This window comes from Mastomys coucha, unplaced genomic scaffold (assembly GCF_008632895.1).
Source record: "Mastomys coucha isolate ucsf_1 unplaced genomic scaffold, UCSF_Mcou_1 pScaffold6, whole genome shotgun sequence".
NCBI lineage: Eukaryota > Metazoa > Chordata > Mammalia > Rodentia > Muridae > Mastomys > Mastomys coucha.
Window position 1 is genome coordinate 74,003,395 of NW_022196912.1, and position 8,122 is coordinate 74,011,516.

The window sequence follows — 8,122 nt, forward strand, 5'->3', positions numbered from 1 at the left end:
TCCGATGTATCTTCACCTGCAAACTCCTTTATTTGAACTAAGAAATCCCTTACCTGTAGTTCTTTAAGGGATTTTTGTGTTTCTTCATGAAGAGCTTCTAGCTGTTTACCTGTGTTCTCATATATTTCTTTGAGGGTGCTTTTATGTCTTTCTTAAAGTCTTGTATCATCACCATGAGAAGTGATTTTATGTCTGAATCTTGCTTTTCCGGTGTAATGGTGTGTCCAGGTCTTGCTATGGTGGGAGAATTGGGTTCTGATGATGCCAAGTGACCTTGGTTTGTGTTGTTTATTTTCTTACGCTTGCCCCCCCCTCCCCGCCATCTGGTTTTCTCTAGTGCTACCTGCCCTTGCTAAATCCGACTGGAGCCTGTCCTTCCTGTTATCTTGATTCTGTCAGAATTCCAGAGTCAAGCTGTCTCTGTTATCCTGCGATTTTGGGATCCTGTAATCCTGGGCTTGTTAGATCACCTGGAAGTGGGGCTTTCTCTGTGTGTTGTGGGACTGGCTGCGGAGCTTTCGCCCAAGGTCTGCTCAGGACACCAACTCAGACAGACCAGAAGGAACCCAAGTCCCTGGGCTGGTGGAGTTCCTGTGTGCCTGGTCCCGTTGGTCCCAGTTACTCCCAGTGTTGGGACAGATGTTGGTTCCTCCTTACCTCTGATCCTGGGTGTGTCAGAGCGCCTGGGAGTGGAGCTTCCTCTGGTTGTTGTGGGACTGGCTGTGGAGTTTCCGTCCAAGGTCTGCTCTGGACACCAGCCCAGACAGACTGGAAGGAACTGGAGTCACTGGACTGGTGGAGTTCCTGTGTGCCTGGTCCCGCTGGTCCCAGTTACTCCCAGTACCTAAGTTATTTTTGAATTGCTTAATCTATCCTTTCATTTTAGTAGCTTAAAAAATTTATTGAAGTATAGATCTATTGACTTTTCTGCATGTATTAATGAAATAAGTAGTGTTTTATAGTTCTTATTAACTTTTCTTTGAGTATGTCACTTTGAATAATGTTTAATTAAATCAAAGATTATTTATCTTCTTAGGACTTGGTTCCATCTTACCATTAGTTTAAATTTAGAAACATGTTGAATAGGTTGTCTTCAATACATGTAACTGTAAAAATTCAATGATTTTAGTTATTCTTTTTACTACTTTATAAAACTTGCCAATATTTGCTAGAAAACTCCATAATTAATCTTTAGTGATGAAAACATCACAAAAATTTTTGTTAACTTGTCACGAATGGGCAGAGATGTGTGGGGCAAGTGGACCGTGCCACCATACAAAAGAACTGTTAGGTTTGAGTGAGTTCAGACCCTGTGACTCTAAGAATTGAGAATGGTAGAAGTGGAGCCAATCCTGACCTACCTCTACTTACTCTGGAACATGTAACTATGACATTCCACTGCGAGGACCATGACAATCAGTGACATAGATTAATACCTGGAGTCCATCTCAAACTAAGCCAATAGGAAACATGTACCCCTAAGTCCTGCCCTACTCCTCAATGTTTATATAGTGCCTGCCCCCATGGAATAGAGCACAGAAGTTATTTAACTGATGAACATTTGAAAGTAGCTGTTTTATTGAGCTGTAACACTTGGGGGAAGAGTTCTCTTAATGGCAGTGCTGCCAAAGTTCATAGTATCACTAAAAATAAAAATCATTGCTAGGCTGTAGTGATATACAACTTTAATACCACCACTTGGGAGGCAGAGGCAGGTGGATCTCTGTAAGTTCAATGACAGCCTGGTTTACAGAGTGAATTCCAGGACAGGTAGGGCTACACAGTGAAAATCTGTCTCAAAAAGAAAAATCATTATTTGTTATTATTTGATAAGTATGTGTAAAATTTGTTGAAAATCATTTCAATAGTCTAATGGCCAAAGAGAGATCTACAAGTGTCTTTTAAGAATATCTTTACCACTGACAGGCAGGATATACAAGCAGCAAGAGATAGTTTATTCTGCATCTAAATATGAGTGACTACCATCTTGGAACACAGATTTAGGCTATCTCAAATTTCATATTCCAATGTGGTTAGCAATTTAATTAATTTTATTATATTAACAGGGCAAAAAGGTTGTAAATTAAGGCACAGTACAAGGTTGTAGGGGACTGAGGGTGAACAGATGTTAACTATGGAGATATCAGTGCATTGGTGGGTGGGTAGATGAGTTAAAGAATGTGGGGAAACCTCTGCTATATGCTTCAGAGTCTATTTGATGCCATTTTTAGCTTGAGTTGGTGGTAGATAGAGTTTATTTATATATTCTAAAGGAATTGCTAAATAGTTACAAGGATATTAGGTCACATAGAGAGTTGGACAATGAATGGCCATTTAAGGGGGCTAAAGATGGTCCAGATAATTTATAATTAGGCTGTGGCTCTGCAATATTTTGTTGTTGTACAATTCTCATCTCAACAGTGACAAGAAACAGTTTATTCTGTAGCCAGAATGTGAGTGACCTAGTAACACAGATTCAACGTACCCCAAATTCTGTGTTCCAATGTGATAACAGTCTTATAAACTTTTTATAGTAACAGAAAAAATAAAATCATAAAATAAAAATACCTTTAAATATACTGTGAGAAATATTAGGAAGGCATGTTATAGAAAAAGGTGGGAATCTCAACAATAGGCCTTGGTGATACCTGATGACAACTTTAGACTTTTGGTTGGTGCAAGCCAGGTGGTCTGTTTGTATATTTTAAAGGATTCAGCCATCACAAAGATGTTAGGTCTCATGCAGAGGTAAATATAAAGGGCTATTGAGAAGTCAAAATAACACAGGATAATTTGTAATTAGGTTCTAAACCTGCAATATTTCATCCTTTACACAATCATTGAAGTTGTGATTATTCTGTGGTCAAGAATGCCTTCTTTATGGAACATTTTACAGGACACAATTTCAACTACTCCTAAACACTGAAGCTCTGATCAGTCAGTCAGCCTTTGTAGGTACCACTTCTTTCTAGGAACCTGCATTCATCTATAGGAAAAAAATCACCTAACAACTTTTTGGAATGTATCTATATCCTTAAGCAACACATAAGATACATTGTAGATATATTGATTTTTGTTTCGGGAACTTGCTCATGTGTTAATGGAGGCCAAGAAATCCCATGACTCCCCATCTGCAAACTAGAAAAGTCGGAAAATTATAATTCAGTCTGAGCCCAAAGGCCTGAGAACTGGGGTAGGGGGAGTGATGATATAGATGGTGGTCTGAGTGTAAAAGCTTGAGCTCTAGCATATTTAAGGTCATATTTAAGGACAGGGTAGGAAAGATGTCTCAACTCAAGCAGAGAAAATGAATTCATCCCCACATCCCCTGCTGTTTAGTTCTAAGTGGGACTGGAGAGGCATGAGGTGGAAGGTGGGAGTGGTGGTTTTGGGATTGATGGGTGTGGAGTGTCTTCAACATGTGATAGTACCTATTGTTGTTGAGAAAAGACTTTCTTCACTAAATCTACTAGTTTAGATGCCAATATCTTTTCAAAACACTCTCAGGCACCCAGCAATAATATTTAACCAGCTAACTGGACATCCTTTAGCCTTATCAGTTTGATACATAAAATTAATCATCACACATATTTCATTTATGTGTGAAATAGCACAGTGTGTTATAGATATATTAACATTTTTCGCAAAGGAGAAAGAAATAACTTTAGTGACTGTATGCTTCAGAGCCATGGGAGACTAGACTTAGGGAAATGAATTATAGGAAATAGTTTGTTCCATATGATACAGCCAGTGATTCCAGTTTCAAAATGTGAATAATATATTTCAACAAGAAGGTAGATACTTCATTGTTTGTTCATTAATTCAATAAGGATTTATATCATGTCATTATGTTCCATGCTTTATATTAGTACCTGAGATTTATCAGTTAAGAAAACAGACAAACATTTCTGCTCTTGAAATGCTTATAACCTTTTTCAGAATGAATACTTCCTGTACTTGTTAGTTCATTTGAATTCCTGTTGCGTTTAGACAACTTGAAGCCTTTTCAGAGTCTATTGACCAGGCCCTTTAGGGTAATATTTTAGTATGGGGCTGTAGGGGAGCCATGGTAGACAAATGCTTATCATGGAAATATATAAAATATATAAAAAAATAGAGTTTCATGGTGGAATTCCTTAAGTCGGAGAAGTGATCATATTTTGATTCTGGATAGAGAAAAGAATATGCAAATTGAAGAATTTAGGAAATGTGTGAAAATGTCTATGCATATTTATATGATCACATAAACATATTGGGTATCTGTATATATACACACAGATGCAGTACAGTGAAAAGTATTCTTAAACAAATGCTTTTCAAGATCCTGGCTTTATCATCCTCAGGGAACCAGAGCACACACACACAAGATATTTTAAGCAACACAAAATGAACAGAAGCAGTCTATCCCTATTGTAAGTTAATTGTGGTATTGATATGTAATCAACTCTAATGAATTCAACAGCCATTAATTTGAATGTAAAAACTAAGCCCTGTCACAGTTAACTAATCACTGCTGTCCATTTGCATTTCATAAATGTTACTCCCATCTGTGAATAGAACCATGCTGTGCTGCTGCTGGGTCAGCAAGAGAGCCGGTTTAGGTTGGAGATTACAGCCCTTGTTTTGACCATTGGTCTGGAATGTTTGTGCAAATTCTAAAGTGGTCTGGTTACTAAACAGAAAAACGTTACTATCTGAAAACTGCATTTTCTTATTAGTAGATAAACCCAAATTTTCATAAAACAGTGGTTCTCCAGGAAGTCTGCAAAATCGAGGCTATCTTTATAATATGCAGACTCCCTGTTCATCCTGCATTTATTGTCAGAAGCTACGTGACATTGTGGCATAGTTGTTCTGACTTTAACATGTAGTGAGTTTATTATTATTTTTATTAAAATGAACAAAGGAAAAGATATTACACATATATATATGTATATATATGTATATATATATATATGTATATATGTACAATATATATATATGTACTGGCTGCTTTTGTGTGCCAACTTGACACAGGCTGGAGTTATTACAGAGAAGGGAGCTTCAGTTGGGGAAGTGCCTCCATGAGATCCAGCTGTGGGGCATTTTCTCAATTAGTGATCAAGGGAGTAGGGCCCCTTGTGGATGGTGGCATCCCTGGGCTGGAAGTCTTGGGTTCTATAAGAGAGCAGGCTGAGCAAGTCAGGGGAAGCAAGCCAGTAAAGAACATTACTCCATTACCTCTACATCAACTCCTGCTTCCTGACCTGGTTGAGTTCCAGTCCTGACTTCCTTTGGTGATCAACAGCAACGTGGAAGTAAGCTGAATAAACCCTTTCCTCCCCAACTTGCTTCTTGATCATGATGTTTGTGCAGGAATAGAAACCCTGACAAGACAAATTGGTACCAGAAGTGGAGTATTCCTGTGACAATCTGACCATGTTTTGGGGAGGACTGTGGAAAGACTTTAGAACTTTGAGCTAGAAGAGCCACTGGTTGTTAAGAACTCTGTGGGATGTTGTGTAGGAGCTTAAAAGATCATGTTGAAAACAGTGCAGAGATGGAGGCCTGGCTTGTGAAATTTCAGAGGGAAGATTAAAGACTCTTATCAGGCCCATGTTGTTTTGATTGTGAAGATTCTGTAGTTTTGGTTAGCTGGGGCTAAAGTATCAGCTATCATTAACAAGATACCAGAACTACTAAAGCAAAAACTTTACATTACTGAGATTATTAATGCTGGTTAGCTGGAGCTAAGAAATTATTGGTGATTAAGAAGAGACCAACATCACTGAGGTGATATCTTCTGGGAAGTGTTTTCTGAGAGCACAAAAAGGCTGTGCTCTGGAGATAGCCAAGGTTGTACCTTGTGCTGCAGCAGGACTTGGTAACATGTAAGAGTCACCTAAGTGGTACTGGTTTTGACAGCACGAAGGGATCATGAAGAGCAGCTGAGGCTTGGCACAGTAAGAAGTCATGGAAGGCCATTGGTGAAGGAGCAGCCTCGGTTTGCAATTGATGGCCCAGGACTGAAAGTGTCATGCAAAGGAATTGAGGCTTGACACCATGAGGACAGTCTATGAGAGGCTATTGGTGAAGCCTAGTTACAGCAAAAGACAGCAGTGTTTTGGAAATGCCAGTACCATTCAATGACCACCAAGAACAGCAGCAGCTGTGGAGTACAGGCATCTGAAGCCTAAAAGACAAGATGTGCGCTACAAAGGGCAGAGCTGGAGAAGTAACCAAATCCCTTAGAGGAGGTCAGAAGATCGTGAGTTAGATCCCCGATACTGGTTTTGCTTTTGATTGTGACTGTGCCCTGATATTTTCCCTCTTAAAGGAAAGAAATATTTTAGTAGAGCCATCAGTTAAGAGACCTTAAATTTTTAAAAATATTGAAAATTAATTAAACTTTTAATATATAAAGACTGTGGGACTTCAGATCTTGGAGATAAATAAAAAAGTAAGGGTTGAGGCTTAATAGTGATGTGTTTGTGTGTCAAGTTAACAAGGGGTCAATTGTACTGGTTGGTTTTGTGGGCCAACTTGACACAGGCTGGAGTTATCACAGAGAAGGGAGCTTCAGTTGGGGAAGTGCCTCCATGAGATCCAGCTGTGGGGCATTTTCTCAATTAGTGATCAAGGGGGTAGGGCCCCTTGTGGGTGGTGCCATCCCTGGGCTGGAAGTCTTGGGTTCTATAAGAGAGCAGGCTGAGCAAGCCAGGGGAAGCAAGCCAGTAAGGAACATCCCTCCATGACCTCTGCTTCAGCTCCTGCTTCCTGACCTGCTGGAGTTCTAGTCCTGAGTTCCTTTGGTGATAAACAGCAATGTGGAAGTAAGCTAAATAAACCCTTTCCTCCCCAACTTGCTTCTTGGTCATGATGTTTGTGCAGGAATAGAAACCCTGACTAAGACAATATATAAATAATTATTCCTTTCTTAAATTTCCAGTATTAGGATGCTTGATAAATCTCACATAAAGTTCTTTTGAGGACGTCATATGTTTCAGATTTTTTCATTTATTTACTTTACATTTGAGATTATAATACAGTTACACCATTTCTCATCTCTCTCATATATATATGTACATATATACATATGTACATATATATATATGTACATATATATATCCTAAACATAACCTGCTCAGTTTGAACAATGCTATTTGTATGCATGTCCTTACAATTGACCATTTGGTGTTGGACAAGCAGTTAGTGTTCTCTGCCCTGGAGACTATTTCTGCTGCTCTTAGTAGTCCTTAGTTGCCTGTAGTTCTTTGTATAGGACTGAGGCCTCTTGGGCTTTCCCCTCTCTACTTATCATATCTATTTGTGTTGTCCTTCTTAGTTCATGTTTATATAGTAATGTTGGTGAGACTTTATGGATATAGCTTTTGATATTTCTAGGAGACACAGTCTCATAGCCCAGATTATTTTTTAATTTATTATTATTATCATCATCATTTTTATTGTTTTATTTAATTACTTTATATCTTGCTCACTGCCCCCTCCCAGTCACCCCTTCCACAATCCTTCCCCTCATCCCCATCCCCCTTCTCCTCTGAGCTGGTGGGGACTCCCCGGGTATCCCCCCATCCTGGCACATCAAGTCTCTGTGAGGCTAGGTGTTTCCTCTCCCATTGAGGACAAACAAGGCAGACCTGCTAGAAGAACATTCTCTATGGACAGGCAACAGCTGGAATATCCCCCTCTCCAGCTGTTCAGGCTGCATATCTGCTACATATGTGCGAGGAGGCCTAGATAGACCTGATTCTTTGGCTCTTACAATCTTTCTGCCTCCTCTTTTGAAATGTTCTGTGAGCCTTAGTTATGGGAATATTTTATAGATGTAAATTTAGGGCTGGACTCTACAACTCTGAATATTGTTTGGTTGTAGTTTTCTGTAATGGTCTCTATCTATTGTAAAGAAAAGTTTTCTAAATAGGTGGTATATTTTGTCTCTTTAAATTTAGTAGCACTTTTTTTTTAAACAAAATTGGGTATACAGAGTTTGGTACATGCATGTTTAGGATAGTCATGCCTTTTTGGTTAACAGTTCTTTTCATTAAAATAAAGTATCCTTCTCCTCTTCTTCTTCTTCTTCTTCTTCTTCTTCTTCTTCTTCTTCTTCTTCTTCTTCTTCTTC